The sequence below is a fragment of the Triticum dicoccoides genome, chromosome 5B, assembly GCF_002162155.2.
Source record: "Triticum dicoccoides isolate Atlit2015 ecotype Zavitan chromosome 5B, WEW_v2.0, whole genome shotgun sequence".
Taxonomy (NCBI): domain Eukaryota; kingdom Viridiplantae; phylum Streptophyta; class Magnoliopsida; order Poales; family Poaceae; genus Triticum; species Triticum dicoccoides.
This window is the reverse complement of record NC_041389.1, coordinates 77,452,930-77,471,085: the sequence shown is the minus strand read 5'-3', so window position 1 is coordinate 77,471,085 and position 18,156 is coordinate 77,452,930. Positions and strand designations below refer to the sequence as shown.

Sequence of the window (18,156 nt, the reverse complement as noted above, 5' to 3'; positions counted from 1 at the left end):
CCATATTGCCCCGATCACTGTAATCACTAACTTCATGATTAGGGCTCGAAAAAACGGTCTATCAGAGTCGCCATATCGGCCTTGACCTGCACATTTTCTGTAGCGCGCTCCAAATACAACCGCCTGCCCGGGAGAAAAGTTTTGGTTTGTTTCGTTCCTCCCGTGCCCAGTCATGTCCAGTATGCCTGCCGCCTTCACTTCTTTCAATGGCGCAGCAGTTTATCACCCGCGCCCGCCAATTCTATCCCCGTTTCTCGCTAGAGCGCACATGTTCAAGGGTATAGAAACCGGGCCACCCCACTTACCAGTGACACTCCTCGTCCATCTTTCACGTTCGCCGACGAGCACTCATCTTCCCCTTTGCTGCCAGACTCACCCCATCGACCATGTTGCGGCGGCCCACCCCTCCACACAGAACTTTCTCTGGCGACAAGCATTTCCTGGAGAGGGCTTGGGACTTCTGGGAGTGGGTCGAGAAGGACGCGCACCGTAACGCTGAATCTGTTATCGGGCATGGCCTTTGCAGAAATGGGTGTCGTGCTGATGCAAGCTTCAAAGTCGTTACCTGGAGCAGCATCGGGATGCCGAGAAGTTTGTTGACCGCCTAAGGGCGGAAGTGGAAGCCTCCCAAGCAGCCTCCGCTTGCGAGGTCAGCTCAAAATCAAGGAAGAGTCCGAACTAGTTGGTGAAGAAATATATATGTTTCCGATGCTTCAAATCGACGACAACAACAACAACAACAAAGTCTTTAGTCCCAAACAAGTTGAGATAGGCTAGAGGTGAAACCCATAAGATCTCGCGACCAACTCATGGCTCTGGTACATGGATAGCAAGCTTCCACGCACCCTTGTCCATAGCTAGTTCTTTGGTGATACTCGTATACTTCAAATCGTTTTAGAGATTATTACTATGTTGTTGAAATCATAGCAAAAAATATAAATTGGGATCGTACTAGATAATCGATGTTGAAATCAAGTTCAAAGCCTCTATTATGGTGGTTTTAGAAACTACTCTCTCTGTCCAAGGAGTACAAAGTTAAGACACTTATTTTGAGATGGAGGTAGTATTATGATGATTGGAAGTTTGCGCTTTGCTTCGGCTGCCTTCAAAACATCATGGAGTATGCATTATGGAGGCTGTGACTCTCCTAGAATTGCTCTTTTTACAAAGGGTGTGTTGGTCAGCCTTGTGTTAAGTAATACTCCTAATGGACGAGGATGAAAACTGAATTTAGAAAACATCCATGTCAAGAGAATCAGAATTGGGACGAGAATTCCGTAGTTGAGAAGATTAGTGCGAGATGAAGAGAGTAGATACGGTTGGTTGCTGCTTCTTTGGGCAAAGTCGACGTGATCATCGCGGATGCCGGATGCTGCAAAGCGAAAGCATTGCCATCGTACTACCACAGTACTACTGCAGCTGTATCTTTACGAGCAAGGCCATTGAACCGTAGTAGTACAACAGTCTGGTGTTACTGCTAAGTTTCCAGTTATCAGCACACGCAGTACGTTGGGAGTTAAAAAAACAAAAAAGCTGAACACACCGTGTCGATGTGCTAATGCATATGCAGTACGGAAACTAACCTAAGCTACTTAAATCATATATAAGAATATTTGTAAATTGCTGATCCCGCTTGCCGCGGGATGCCGTTGTGTCTTCGAGACCAGCTTATAAACGTCGTCCCCGTCCTGCACGCAAGTCGTGTGGTACTAAACGCGAACCAACGTGGGAACTACGTAGGCGTTGATTGGGCCGTATTCTAACGGAGCCCATAGGAAAAACCGGCTCGGCAGGAAGGAGCCGTTGTTGAGCGAAGAACAGAAAGACGGAAATCCAATTCGGCTCATGGGAGCATATGCTCGTGCCCATGAATTTTCATTTTCAAATGTCAATTTTTTTAAAAAAAATAGATGTGATCATTGTCACACCAAAACGCTACCTGCAAATTTTTAAAAGGAAAGCTTAAGTATTTTGATCTGTAAAAAATAATAAGTCGAACGACAAATGTTACCTCCAAATGTTATACTTAATTTTGCTTTTTCACCGAAGAATTACCATCATCCCTTTTCACATGAAAATTGACAAGAGTTAAACTAACAAGAACATCTATGAAAAATTTCAGAATTTTTAAATTTTATTTTCCATTTATTTTGCATTTACTGTTCATTCGGGAGCATATGCTCCCAAGAGCCAAAACGGCCCTCCCCAAAGAAGACTGCAACATCAAAGCATAGAAAACAAAGATGCCTTGTTTTTTTTTTGCGATAAACATTTTGACAAAGGGAATATATTAACATCGCGGACATATCAATTACACCCAATCTCTGTAACAACGGAATGTCATAAAGACATTACGATGCACACAACCAAAATACAAAAAGAAGAAGAAAAGAAAAAAGATCTTGCTATAGTGATCAATTTCTTGTAGCTGCAGCACGAACCACCGCCAAGACAACATCCGGAGTTCAAGTTCTCTACAAGCGACACCTCCAAGAAGGAAACAGTGCACGATCATAGATCTTAGATTTTTACCCTGGAGAAAATCCGCACTCTCAAAACAATGCCTTCAACAAGAATACTGTCAGGCAGAATCAGTTAAGGCCAGGCCTTGGGTTTTCACCCTGAAAGCTAAGACTCTGTATTTTGCTTGTGCTGCCGCCTCCACTTGCCGATGCCGCTGCTACGAGTCACGAATCAGCAATCAAAGTCCTCACCGCCTCGAAGACTCGATCCGCCATTACTAGGCCTCAGACCTCAGCCACCAGGATGTTCTCCGCCATTGTCTTCACCTCGGAAATCGAAATACCGACATGTCCCATAATACCAACAGACAACGCAGCTTCACATCACACCCTTCTGAAGTCACTTGGGCTGAAATAGGACGGACACGAACGAATCCCATCTGGTCCAATAATCTACAGGGGCAAGCACCCATTGGAGATCACCGGCGGAGCATTGCAGAACTCGCCAATGGACAGATCAAAGAGGGCCAAAATCTAGCAGAACACCATCTTGGAGTAAGAAGAACCATAGGACCGCGTCCCTTACACAAGCAACAAGCAGCCCCCCCCCCACCCGCACACACGCCGCCGTGCAGCACAATGGAGAAGAAGGTAACCATGACCATCCGGTTCGCACCAGGCCATGGCCAGATCGGGCGGACCGGGACGACGCACCAGGAGCCGCGGCCGGGGCGAGACCAACCGCGCCAGTAGCAGGCCGGTGAAAAGACCGCCGGCGGGCTTTCGAGGGAGGCCGCCGCCGCCGCCAGGAACGGATAAGATAGGGTAGGGGCGATGGGAAAGGGTGGGAGAACGGCCCCGCTGCCGCCATCCCAGGGCCCGACGAGGCTTTGCCGGTCGGCCCTCCGACGGTGGCGACGCCGTGGTGGGTGGGAGGAGGGGTGCTGAGCCTGGCGGCGGCTGGATTCCCCCGGTTCGCCCGGGTCGAGTGACGCGGGGGCCTCTTTTGCGATGAACATAGACGCCTTGTTAATTACTCCCTCTGTTTCTATATATAAGTTCTTTTAGAGATTTCGATACGAACTATATCCGGATGTATAAGACATATTTTAAAGTGTAGATTCATTTATTTTGCTTTGCGTATGTAGTCTATATTAGAATCTCTAAAAAGACTTATACGTATTTAGGAATGAAGGGGAGTAGTAATTACTGTCTTGAGCCTTCGCACATGAAACATACACAAATTGCAATTTAGGATGAAAACTGAATTTAGAAAACGTCGTGTCAATGGATTCAGAACTGACACGAGAATTCCGTAGATGAGAAGACTAGTGTGAGATGAACAGAGTAGATACGGTGGCTGCTTCTTTCGGCAAAGTCGACGTGATCATCGCGGATGCCCAATCAAGCAAAAGCATTGATATCTAGTCTCTACTTCTAATGGAGCAGTTGGTAGTCTCGCTTCCAGGTTTTTTTTCGTCCCACCTCACCCGGTTTTTTTTGGTACTTCTTTGGTACTTCCTCCCACCTCCCACCCGTTTCATTTCGCTGGTTTTTTTCGTCCCTCCCCTACCCCATCGGTTTAGTTTCGCGTCACCCTCTCACACAACGAAAAAAATCTTAACGGATCATAACTTTCCATGCGTCACCCTCCCATCAATGCAATTTGATTTAGGAAACATATAATAAATTTTAAGGAAACAAATAACAGACTTTAAAGAAAAATCCAATTTTAAGGAAACAAATCAATCGATCCATCCAAATCAAACGATCCATCTCATCAATGCAATTTGCTTTAGGAAACATATAATGGATGTGAAGGAAACAAATAATAGACTATCTAAATCAATCGATCCATCCCATCAATGCAATTTGATTTAGGAAACATATAATAAATTTTAAGGAAACAAATAACAGACTTTAAAAAAAATCCAATTTTAAGGAAACAAATCAATCGATCCATCCAAATCAAACGATCCATCTCATCAATGCAATTTGCTTTAGGAAACATATAATGGATGTGAAGGAAACAAATAATAGACTATCCAAATCAATCGATCCATCCCATCAATGCAATTTGATTTAGGAAACATATAATAAATTTTAAGAAAACAAATAACAGACTTTAAAGAAAAATCCAATTAACTAATCTCTACTCTTAAAGGCCCCTCGATTGATTTTTGTCCCTCGCTTCCTTTCCCAGCACTTATACAATGGAAGGAATTATAATCCACCTATTTTGTTCTCCTATATATCCGTGCAGGCAACACAACATAACCCGGTGAAAAAAACACTCACCTCGCACGTCCCCCTGCCTGCAATCCCGAAACGCCGCCATCGCTCCAGGCTCCAGCCTCCGCCGTCCTACATCTTGCCCCTCTCCAACCTCAGAGACCTCCGCCACCGCCGCCATCTCGGAACCCCAGTTCAGGGCAGGACTCAGAGAGGGTGTGGCTGTGGACGACGCTGCCGCCGTCGCAGAACCCTAGGGCAGGGCGTGGTCGCGTTGCGGGCAGCGCGAGCGGCCGTGCGTCTCCCCCGTCAGGCTGTCCTCGGCAGGAACTCGGGACCTCCTCCTGACAGAGCTAAGGCCCTCCGAGGTCCAAGTCGTTGTGCGGCGTGCACAGTAATCTCCCCGGCCTACTCTGTCTTCACGTCAATGCTCATGTGCTCCGACCCTCCCCGACCCCTCCCAGCAAGCAGCAGAGTCTCTCGGGTTCGAGCTCCACTGGGCCGCCGGCGGCGGCGTCCATGTTCGTTGGGCGGAGCACAACGCTAGGTTTGAAATTCACCATGATGCTACTGATGAGGCTCTCCTTCTCCTTTGTTTCGTCTGGGTTTTTTCGTCCCCCCTCCCACCACCCCATCTCGTCTGGGTTTGAAATCAATAAGAGCAGCACAAAGTCTAGGTCCCTGTCTCGGTGGCAGACGGAAGGAGAAGAAGGATTGATATGTATGAGAATATTAATATTGAACTCTTAAAGTTAATGTGGCCCCGTTGCAACGCACGGGCGTTCTTCTAGTACTACTAAAAGAACGCCCGTGCGTTGTAACGGGGCCACATTAATTTTAAGCGTTCAATATTAATCATGTTAATATTACATTTAATATTCTCATACATATCAAGTGACACTGGCGATCTTTTTTACCATCAAAACCTCACACACACACACATTCTTCGTACCTCTTCCTCACTCTCTCTCCCCCTCACCCTCTCTCTCTCTCTATAACACACACACATATCCATCTTATTGGATATGGGACCATAATCCATCTATTTCACACATACGATAGTGCATAACAATATGGATTATGTGTATTATATTTACCACCACAACTGAGGGAATTTATTTCATGTAAATCGGCCAGCCACAGCTTCGTGACAAACAATATATCTAAATTCTCAGCGTTATTTTTATGTAATATGCATTATCTTTATACTATTTTTTGTCCGCGATTAAACTAGTACTTGAACTTGCTACCACCAAATGATCTCTCTCTCTCTCTCTCTCTCTCTCTCTCTCTCTCTCTCACACACACACACACACACACTCACACTCACACACACACACTTTGATATTATAGAACCAAAAACTTTTACCAATTACCATACTGTAAAACACCACACTCCTCACTACATAGATGGGCGTTGGGTGGTGTCTCTTGGTCACCTGGCATCCTCTAATTCTGCGCCACCATCTCGACTATCTCCCTCGGCACCGAATTGTAAACACCTGCCCTCCTTCTCCTCCTTCCCTGTGCTCCACAACACCCGAGCTGACCGCGAATCAAATCTGGACTGCTGGTACGGGCGCCCATGAGCTAATACAACGATTCTCAATCAGACATGACAAGAATGTAAAAAAGAGCACATACCTTGATGCGGAAACCGCTGCCACCTACCAAGTGAAGACCATCAGGTGCGCTGCTCCGGCGTGGACCTGTGCTGGCTTGAGTCCATGTCCGCCATTGGCCGCTGCTCGCATTCGTCCCACCCATCGCCCAAGCCGGCGTTAGGAGCAAACTCAATAGCCTTGCCCACCTTAATGGTTCCACACCACGAGATCGAATCAAGCATCTTAGAGTTCGGGGAGGAGTAGCATTTCCACCGTCAGCTCCTCGCTGATGTATCAGCGTAGAGTGCGGGGAGGACACGGAACGTAAATACCTGGGGTTTAGCGCTGGTGGCGGGAACGACCGACGCGGCCTCCTTGCGCAGCTCCTTGCTGCCCGCCCTGCTCTGGGGATCCTAGCGCCCTGCCCTAGGGTTACTCGCTGGCGGCGGCTGCGGCGGCGTTTCCCTCAAGAAAAAAAGCACGTCTCATGTCCGGCTCGTGCAGGAATCCATCACCAAGTAGGATCAGTAGTTCCGTCCCGAATCGGTTATGTTGCAAGTCCTAGCTAGGGAAATACCCAATGGTTCCTGGTTGTATATGCACCCTATATGGGATTTTTTTTTAAAATATTTTTTTAAAAAGTCAAAATAGGTAAGAACTATTTTGACAAAACACTTGACTTACTTTTGCACTGGTATATACACTTTCACAAAAAAAAGTCGACATCACAGCAAAAAAGACAAAAATTATTTGCTATTATAGGTCATTATTTACACCATTTCAGCTAAAAATTTGTCTTTTCCAAAAAGAAGTCAAAGGGATATTTTTTTGTGTGGATTTTTTCTCACGGGTACAGCAAAAGGTCAAGTTTATTTCAAAAATATTTTCAGGAATTTTTGACTCTTTGTTGAATTACTATTTTTTCCCATATAGGGTGTATATGTCCCCATAGACCACAAATCCTCCTCCGTCCTAGCTATAGCTATATATACGTATTACCCTGCACCCCTATAAACAGTACACCCAGAGACCAATAGAAAGATCAGCGGGCACGAGGCATGCCCATGTGTATCAATTGCTTGCGCGTATCCGTGTTGCTTCTAGTAGATCGATACTACATCAACCGTGGTTAGCCAGCTACATCCAATCTATTCGAGTGTTTTCGTCTGCGTACGTGTTTTTCTGGTATATACTTCAGAATTCACTAATTCAGTCAGTCGGGGGCTGGATGTCTAAGCAAAGAAGGCAGGGCGAGGAGGATGAGGCCAACTACTACCACAACCGCAGCGGCAACAAGGAGAAGAGCCTCTATCTGGTTCTAGACGACTGGCACAAGGGTTTCACCATCCGCAAGATCGATGCCGACAGTCCCGGCCTCAGCGCCTCCCCTGTCCTCCGGCTAGTGTCACCTGAGCGTGGCCGTGCCATGAAGTTCGCAGCCCTGGGCGGCTACATCATCGCCACGAGCAACATACATGCCGGAACCCTCTTCTACGACACTGACACCACCGGACTGGCTGTCGGCCCTCCCGTTCCAGACGCACTGCTTTGTGGCTCCAACACCTTCCTGACCTCCGGCGACGGTGACACGCTGTTCGTGTTCGCCTTCCACTTCATGGAGCGGCCTGTGTCCTTTGAGGCGATGGCGAAGCCGGCCGTCGACGGAAGATGACGACTTGCTGCCCACCGACTGGTCGTGGAGAAGCATGCCAATGCCCTTCACCAAGGACGAGATGATCTTCTCCTACGCGCTGCACCCGGACGGGCGCACCATATTCGTGTCCTCGTGGAGCAGGGCGGTCTGCGGCACGTACTCCGTCGACACCAGGAGCTGCAAGTGGAGGCGCCATGGGGAGTGGATGCTGCCTTTCAGAGGCCGAGGCTACTTCGACGCCGAGCTAGACGCATGGGTCGGGCTGCACGAGGATGGCTACGTCTGCTCCTGCCAGGTTGCCTCCCGCAGCGGCGGCACCACACAGCAGCCGAAGTGGAAGATGGCCGACGAGCGTAGGATGTGGATCCCGTGGCATCAGCTGGAGTTTCGCATGCGTCGGATGTGACGGCGCGGGCGGAGTATCGAGGAGTTGCCGGCGTCGTCCAGGGCCTGGAGCACAGAGGAGTCCTCCTAGTCAAGGAGATCGGAGAGAAGAAGATGATGGCGGCGCGAGGACACATGAGGGCAGGCGTCGAGAGGATTGGCCGTCCAGGCTCGTGAGGAGGGCAGCGATGGGAGGAACGCGTTAATGGTACCGTGTACAAAAATCCCATGAAAGCAAGTAAAATATACCATCGATGCTTAATTGATTCTAATTTAATTTTTATAGACATTTTCAGATTTGTAGGGCATGTGCCCACGATCCTCGCACGCCGTACCTTTTTTTGACGTGTATGATTCATGATAAGAAATGGAAATCACATCAATGTAAGAAAATATCTCATCAATGCTTGATTGATTATGATTAATTTTTTTATATGGTAACTAATCCGATGGGTTTATGTGGGCGGTGAAGCGAAAAGGCAGGTGGGAGGGGAGACGAAAAATAACCGGTCAGAAAAAAAATGAATTGATTGTTGCCTTGTACGTTTGGTTTTGGTATTTGAAGATTGATTACTATCCGTTAGTTGGGTTACCAAAGAATAAATCAATCATTATATGTGAATTCATTGTGTTACCAAATAAACGTTGGGTTTGTCCGGCCAGTAGGAGGGAGGCGAATAAAAAACCGACGGAAAAAAACCAACGAAATTGGGAGGTGGGAGGGAGGACGAAAAAAACCAACGAAAAATAACCGGCGGACTATTCACCAACTGCTCCATTAAAAGTAGACTATTACAGTACTAGTATTGATCTTACAGTGGAAGTGAACTGGGCTCTTGTACCCTCCTAATCCTAATAAACAAACAAGGAAAAAAAAGCTGAACACACCGTGTCGGTGTGCTAAATGCATGCAGTACGGAAACTAAACTATGCTACTTAAATCATATCATATATAAGAAGATTTGTAAATTGCTGATCCCGCCTGCCGCGGGATGCCGTTGTGTCTTGGAGAACAGCTTATAAACGGCGTCGACGTCGTGCACGAAAGCCGTGTGGTACTATACGCGAATCGACCTGCGAACAAAGTAGGCGTTTTCATTTTTGCGGAAAGGGAACCACGTAGGCGTTGATCGGACTGTATTCTAACGGAGCCCATAGGAAAAACTGGCTCGGAAGGATCCGTTGTTGAGCGGTTCAACTATTATACATCAAGTTTCTCAAAAATAATTAAAAAAACTGTATGATACATCAGCGGGTGGCTTGGAGGATTGGAGGCAGCTTTTTTTTATTCGGAAAAACTTTCAATCTATTCATCTTTAATCATGGCAGTACAACGAACACCAGAAATAAAAATTACATGCAGATCCATAAACCACCTAGCGACGACTACAAGCACCGAAGCGAGCCGAAGGCGCGTCGCCGTCATCGCCCCTCCATCACCGGAGCCGGGCACAACTTGTTGTAGTAGACAGTCGGGAAGTCGTCGTGCTAAGGCCCCATAGGACCAGCACCCCAGAACAGCAACCGCCGCCGATGAAAAATAACGTAGATCGGAAGGATCCAACCGAAGACACACGCACATAGATGAACAGCGATGAGATCCGAGCAAATCCACCAAAGATAGATCTGCCGGAGACACACCTCCACACGCCCACCAACGATGCTAGACGCACCGCCGGAACGGGGGCTAGGCGGGGAGACCTTTATTCCATCTTCAGGGAGCCGCCGTCGTCTCGCCTTCCTGAGTAGGACACAAACCCTAACAAGATTGAAAACACGACTAAAAACGGAGCCCTCCCGCCGGCCCTTGCCAGGATCCACCGCGCCTCCATGGCCCTAGGGCCACCGGAGACGAGGCGGACCTGCGCCGGCGCCGGCGAGAGGCACGAACCCTAACTTCCTTTTTTGGAGGAGGAGGAGGAGGCGGAGCCCTGGATTTAGATACGTGCGTGAGGCTGGAAAGATGTTTCTGAGGATTGGAGGCAGCTGCTCTTGGCTTATTTCATCAAATTGGTGACAGTGACGCAGAGATCGAATCTTGATTGTGCTTCTGGTCATTCAAACGATGCGCTTCACGGCTGCTGCGAGAGTATACGATAGGGCCATCTATACGTGTAATTCAGTATTGAATACGCTTGATCCTCCAAGATTACTGTTGAATTCCTTTTAGGAGAAAGTACTCTCTCTTAACTGAAAGTTAGCAAAGATCATCTAGCAAAGGGGACTCTGAAAGACGCCGGAATAGTAGGCGAGCTAAGAGCATCTTACAGGCGGATATGTCGGGCACATCTCAAATTTCACTAGTTGCATTTGGATCATCTCATACTAAATTCTTAAATTCATACAAAGACATGCAAACGAAATAAACCTACATACTACATCAATCACCTAGCTACTCGTCGTCGGAGATCTCTGTGCCCGGCTCTGGCTGCATTGCCGGCAACTGCAGCTTTGCCTCCTCTGGCGCCTCCGGCTGCCTTCGTGGTACTAAGTCTGACAGTAAGTATAGGGGGTATATATGGAGAGGCAAGGTCCTAGCTACGGCAAGGATGTACGCAAGTGTTTACGAGTTCAGGCCCCTCTCGGAGGAGGTAAAAGCCCTACGTCTCGGTGCCCGGAGGCGGTCGACTGAATTATATGCGTGTGTGTTACAGGGTGTGCGAACCCTTGTGCCAGAGGAGGGGGTGGCTTATATAGAGTTCGCCAGGACCCCAGCCATCTCCCGTTACAGAGGGTTGAATGTACATAAAGATTGAGGCGTTACTGGTAACGCCGGCCTTAAGTGTCTTTAATGACTTTAAAGACTACGGAGTGAATACTCGCCCGTTGTTGTTCTGAGTGACTTCTGGTCTTCAGTAGGTCGAGTGGTTTCTTATATGGTCGAGTGGTTGACTGGTCGTGTGACTTCGGGAAGGAGGGGTACCCAAGTGGTTCTTTGGTCGAGTGGATTGCACTCGACATCCTTATTGGGCACTCCCAATTGTCTCTTGAGCTTCTTTGCTTCTAGGGTAGTGACCTTGGGTAGGGCATATAGGTCAGGCCTATGACCCTACCCTAGGTCTGTATCCTCATCATTAGCCCCCGAATGGATTAATGTCCGAGTGGAAAGAAGATTGAAGTTGATCTTGCTTCGACCCTTGCGCTTCACAAGTATTTATGCAGGACGGAAGGCTCATGGTTGAACTTCAACTTCGCTTCAGTCGCTTTGATCAATTCAGAAAGTCGTCGAGTGAATTTATAACGTCACCTATCGAGTGTTGTTTTTGGGCGCGGAACCTTTGGCGCGATTGGTTACGGCGTATCCCGAATCTCATGGGATTCAAAATTCCAGGGAAGCGCGCGGGACGGAGTGTGCCGTGGTAAGCGGGATGGATAGACAAGAGCTCCTCGATCTCCGTGTCACCTTTTTCACCATGTACCCAGCGCGTGACTGTTACGGGATTTGACAGGATCACCTGGGCCCACGCATCAGCCACTCGAAAGTGGGCCTTTATAAGGCGACGGAGCCAAGGCGCCTGCACTGTGCGCGTTTGTTTCCTCTTCTTCTCCTCTGCTTCTCCATCGCATACGGCTCCTCCGCTCTCGACGCCGCCGCCCCGCCACCATGGTGAAGGACAAGACGGCGGCGCTGGAACGCGCGAAGAAGGCGACGGAGGCGGCGAAAGGCAAGAACCAGAATCGTGGGTCGTCATCGCGCTCGGCATTGCCGCCGGGTTGTATCCAGGGCAATTGGATCCGATCTTCGCTCCGGCAGGATGACTTGGATAAGCTGGTGGAGTCCGGGCTGATCGCCAAGGGTGCCGCGCGGTTGCCGGAGGGGGAGACGGAGCTGCACCGCGACCGAGTGAGTGTGTCCTGCTCGCCACCCATGTCTACCGGGGTTTCTCGCTCCCTCTGCACCCCTTTTTCCGAGGTTTCCCGAACTTCTTCGGAGCCCAACTCCATCACTTTTCTCCCAACACCATCACATACCTTGCTGCATTCGTGTCCATGTGCGAGAATTTTCTGGGTTGTCGACCGCACTTGGGCCTCTTCAAGCACATTTTCACCATCCGCTCTTAGTCAGTGAAGAAAGCAAACACGAGTGACGAGAAAACACATGTGATTCAGATGTGTGGGGGTTTGGATATCCAGAAGAGGCAGAGGAGCTCTTTCCCTTCCATGACCCTTCTTTAGTCGGTCAGGGGCTGGCAGTCGACCTGGTTCTACTGCCAGGACCGAGCAACTCTAGGCCAGTCGACTGGACTTCCCCATTTCACCTTTCATCGTGTTCAGACTCCTTCCTCATTGAAAGTGACCGCTGCTGAGAGCGTGGAAACAAACATGCTAGTTGAGAGGATGGTCCAACTGATCAATCAAGGCGTCACTGGCATGGATCTGCTGGAGGTATTCCTCAGTCGGCGCATCCAGCCTCTCTAGGCTCGTGACCACCCTATGTGGATGTATTCGAGGGTCGACGACACCACTCGGGTTCACCCAGAGGAAGTACCGGCTAAGACAGTGGCCATGTGGTTGAAGAGTATTACAGGCAACAAGGACAATCCCAGAGGAGCTCGGAGAGTCGACCCTTTCAGTGACAGCAACCAGCTAGACAAGGAGTGACCTCCATTACCGACTGTTTTTGGGTACATATTCCGACTGCCTTTGAATCCGACTGACTTTTACTCAACTTCTTGTCTTGTAGGTTTATACTGAGATGTACTCGATGCCCAATGGTGATCAAGTTCTAGAGCAAGGCCAGGAGGGAGAGAACAGTATGGAGGAGAGTGGTGAATGGGAATCTTCGGACCATGAAGACGAAGAGGAGAGCGACGAGTCGGACGATGAAGAGCCGGTCGACTCGCCGCCTCGTTCGGAACGTTGAACCAAGCTACTCCATGATCCAGCGGGTGGGCGCAGTAAGAACGTGGCCCCAAGCACTCAAACGCAGAAGCGCACTCGGACGTCGACTCCTGAGCCGACAGAAAAAGTCACCAAACAGCCCAAGGTTGCTCCTCCAAAAGCTTGGAAGACTCTGCCCAGGATTAAGATGGATGTTCCTGTTGCCTCTTGGTGAGTATCCTTTCTTTGTTTTCCTTCACCGACTGATTCTTCTGTTCTGACCGAATGGATCGTGAACTTTTCTAGCCCAACCTCTACCGCGACTGACATGGACGTTGACAAGGCCCCAGGAGATGAGGAAACCGTTGACGCGGCCACCTCCAGAGCTGGTAAGTCCACTCGACTAAAACTTATTTTGTTGATTGAGTTGTCGGTCAGTTGAATTTCCGATGTTTTCTTTTTGCCGCAGCTCCACGAGATATTGTCGTGCTTCCAGATGATGATGATGATGATGAAGTGCCTCTGAAGGAGAGGAGGAGGAGAGTCAAGGGCTCGAGCGGGAGAGCGCTTGAGGTTCAGGTCCCTCAGTCGACGCCGGTGCTTGAGACGGTGGTCGAGCGATCCGGAGATCCGGTTTGGACCAACGTCACATTCGCCGACCCGCTGACGACTGATCGTTCATCAGGGTCGACCGCTCAGATTCCTGCTGCTCCAGTGCAACTCCATGCGTCCGACCAAGTGGCTGCTTTGACTGCTTTGGCACCATCACTCTTTGCTACGTACCAAACTCCAGACGACTCGCCGAGTGCAGCCAGGGAGGCTCTTCGCCAGGTGAACCTTGTGATGGAGCAAGTGAAGGTGATGCACGAGGCCAGTCAGGTGGCCTATAATGCTAGCACCACTCTGCAAACCAATGTTAAGGTCAGTTAACTCCCGATTGAACTTTTGAATCATGAAAAACTGCCGCTGTTGCTTCGCTGCCCATATGTGCATCTACTATCATGGGTCTGTGTTTCATATTCGATCACCCACTGGGGTGTGCCTGCCTTAGGGTTTAATAGGTCTTTCACTCCACTCTACTTATGCTGAGTCGAGTGTTTGTCCGAACCAGTGGGGGCACGTAGAGTGCACCCACTAGGTGTAGTCCCTGAGACCACGGTCGACTGCTGGCAGTCGGCTGGGGTCTGAGAATCTACTCGCTTTTTTTTTGACTCGAGCTGGGCAGACCATGCTGAGTGTTGATCCAAACCAGTGGGGGCACGCTAAGTGCACCCAGTGGGTGTAGTCCCTGAGACTACTGTTGAATGTTTGATTTGACAGTAGTCTTAGAGTAACTTTTGTTGTGGTTGTCTTTTGTTTCTGCTGACTGACGTATCTTGTTTGCTGACCACAGAGGTCATGTGATCTTGGAGCTCAACTTTCTGAACTGAACAAGAAGCAAATCAGCCTCGATCTTGATCTGGAGCTGGCTAAGAAGAACCTCAAGACTGCTCAGGATGAAGCTGCTATCATGGGAGGTAATGAATCGTCGACTGTCCAGCTTGTGACCCATACTCCACCGTGTTTCTCTTTTTAGTCTCTTTGAACCGAGTGACTTCACTCGAACAGATGTGCGTAGTAAAAACCGTCAACTTCAAGCTCGTCTAAAGAATGTTATTTCTTTAGAGAAAATGAAGGAGGCTCTGGAGAAGAAGGATCAGGATCTTGCTGCTGCTCAAAAGGAGGCACGAGAGAAGACAGTGCTTGCGAACAAGAAGCTGGATTCAGTCAGCAAGCTAGAAGAGGAGAACTCGAAGGTGAAGACTGCTGTCTCTGAGGCCAATCGGGAGGTTGAGCAACTGAAGAAGGACAAGGAGAACTTAACCAATGAAGTCGGAAGCCTCAAAGCCAAGACGGGCGAGCTGGAGTCCTATCTGGGACAACTTGCTGCAAAACTGGTCTTGAAGCTTGAAGGTATCATCGTTCGACTGATTAGTTACCATCGATTGGAACGTCCTGTCATACTGTCGACTCACCATTTTTTCCGATTGTGCAGAACTTTGCTAGGACTTAGAGACTGAGACTGAGCGGGTCGAGAAGGGTCTCGACCCCATCAATTGTCCTGTTAAAGATGATGTCGCGATGAACTTGCTGCGGTTGTAATCACACATGGATAGTGTTGTTGCTTATTTGGCCCGATTGAAGGCGGCGATGACGCGGGTTGATGCTGAACTCTGGCCTCAGGCGGAACTTCCCAAGATCTCGAGTCGCTGATGACTCGACTGAATCAGATCCCTGGCCGAGTGCAAGAATGGAAGATATCATCTGCTCACTGTGACGCTGACGTTGGCCTATCATTGGTCTGAGTACACTTCAAAGACGCCAGAGAAGACAAGCTGGCGGCCCTCAAGGTTGTGAACACTAAGAAGCACCTTTCAGTCCTTCATGGGAAGTGGACCTTGAGCCAGTGTCCCAGTCCTCCCAACCCATCCTCCAAGATCGATGAACCAGTTGCCATCGGCGAGGACCACAAAGCACAAAAACACAGGTTCACTTCAAGCCACAAATTTCAAGATGCAAAAGAAATATCAAAGACTGCACCTTCCTCTATGGTCGCTCGGACCAGCAACACCACCACGCTCTCTGCTCTCCCTCCCTCACCCCATCAATCCATCTCTTTGAGTATGAAACGTGTGCAATTAACTTCAAGGTGTAAATTAAGTTAATTGCCTTTCTTGTCAACCAAAGCCATGAAGGTTATTTGATTGACCTCTTATTGCCAGAATTTTGATAATATGCAAATTTTATGTGTATGCATGATATATCTAGTGGAATTCACATGGATAACACAATTTTTAGCGAGAGAAATAGCTCTGGAATTCACATGAATGACACTGAACTCTTACATCCTAACACAATTTTTTTACAACGGTACAATAATGAGAAATTAGTTCGCACCATGTGGCATCCCATTAATGCATAATCCAAGCTAAAGCTACCTGATTAGAGCTCAACTAATGCATAGGAAATTCTTCTAGTCTGTGACAAAGATGTTGCTCACAAAGATACTTGTCCTTCTAGAAATTTTCATGCTGAATTTTTTTGATTGCCTTGCAAATAAAGATTGTGGGCGCCGTGTGAGGAGTGGGAGCACATCGGCGGTTGTGGCGTCCAAGCAATGTGTTGTACATGCTTCCTTCTCCATGGACAAGTTGATAAGGGTGATATGCACCATCACGTCAACCGCCAGATCGTCACCGGCCCCTTCTCTTACTATGGCCACCATGAGTCTGCTCATTCACCGCTTGTGTGCAGCTTCTGGCGAGGAGGAGAAAAAGATAAAGAAGAGCCAAAGGCATCATGTTGGGTCTTCGTATTGATAGGACCAACCGATAGGATTTGCCCGTGTGTTGCTACGGGTGACAATGCAAGTAAATGAAACAAACAATTATGTTTTACCAATTGCATCGACCAATAGTTAATTCTACAGCCAAGCTATTGGGTGGAGTATTGTTTCTTCACTGATATATAATATTAAAAGTGTATAATTTGATATTGTGAAGTACCCTACACATGTACTAACTCGAAGAATAGCAAGTATATTTATAAAGCAAGTTAGAGGTGAACTTCTGAAGGGCTTATAGTTCCACACCAGAATAATCACGGGAAAACATTAACCATACATTCTACACAACAACCAAGCCAAATGTCATAAAAGATGGAAACTGCATTTTTGTTCTAAAGTTCATGCAAATGGACTGAATGACTAACCATTCACTATAGCCGATCAAATCATCAAAGTAACATATATACCTATACCTATATAAAAAGAATATATAAAACAAGGTATTTCCCACATCACAGTTTGCAACACATTACAGTTGAGCTACTGCAAACTGAACCTTGGTAGCAAATTCAATGCTATCAGCAAATATAACTAAGGAAGTCCTACCTTTGAATTAAATATGGACCAACATGATATTCTTTTCTACCAATCTACACTAATCCCTATTGCAACAAATAATAATAGCTTGTACACCACTAAAAATACTATTAAAATACCACTTCAATCCAGTGCTGGGATAAAAATGAAAGCTTAAACATAATCCCCCAACAGCAAAATACACATGTAAACTGTAGTTCCAAAACTGAGTTGACTGGTGATGTATTCGGATTTTTGGATGAGGCAACCTGAAGACTAACTATACTTATTTGTCAGAACACGGAACTAACTACAGTCGAACTTTCATCGTGGTCTCTTCTAATCGAGCTCAAAAATCAGAAATACTAATCAGAAATCAAGCCAACAAGGCCAAGAAGGAAGTCTCCCTCCGAAGATGGAAATAAAAAAAACAAAGAAAAATGGATTAAGGGGAGTTTTGGAGGTCGGCTGTGTGACACTAACAGAGCTGATTGACCACATGGAACCCTAGACCGCGAGTCGGGTGAGAAATGGCACATGGAAGCATGTGCACAGGTGGAATGATTTTGTTGCTTCAACTGCAGCTAAAGTCCTATCAATAACTACTCTGAACTCCAACTCCACCACGTCAATAAAAACACAGAAGTCCTAGCTACATATTTGATCGAACAGTCAATATGGACTTCAGAATGCCATTGACAGAAGGACACTACAACGAACAGAAAAATTAGTTGCTTTAGAATTCGACATGCTGAAGCTTTATATGTGTTCTTTGTCATGTATCTGTTCTTCTGTTCCATATTCCAAAATGTTAGCAGCTGCATGGCGATCGCATGCATGTACGTGCTAGCCCACGTACTCGCCACGATCTCCACTCCTGCGCACGTCGCTCCACTCCTCTCTCTCTCTCTCTCTCTCTCTCTGAGCGCCATTGCGCCATGTACTTGTACTATATATTGTTGAATACAGAACGAGAGCACCCAAGGTGCATTCTCCCTCTCGCATACTGCTCTACATGGTATCAGTTACCAGGCACATCCACTAGCCTCTCTTCCGCTGCCATTCCCGCTCGGCCATGGCGATCCCTCCGCCACCCCC

The 18,156-nt window shown here is 47.8% G+C and overlaps 1 pseudogene; it reads left to right on the top strand.

The window, feature by feature from the left end:
• The first annotated feature begins 7,480 nt into the window (after positions 1-7,480).
• LOC119309124 lies at positions 7,481-8,358 on the top strand (annotated as a pseudogene).
• The last annotated feature ends 9,798 nt before the right edge of the window (positions 8,359-18,156 follow it).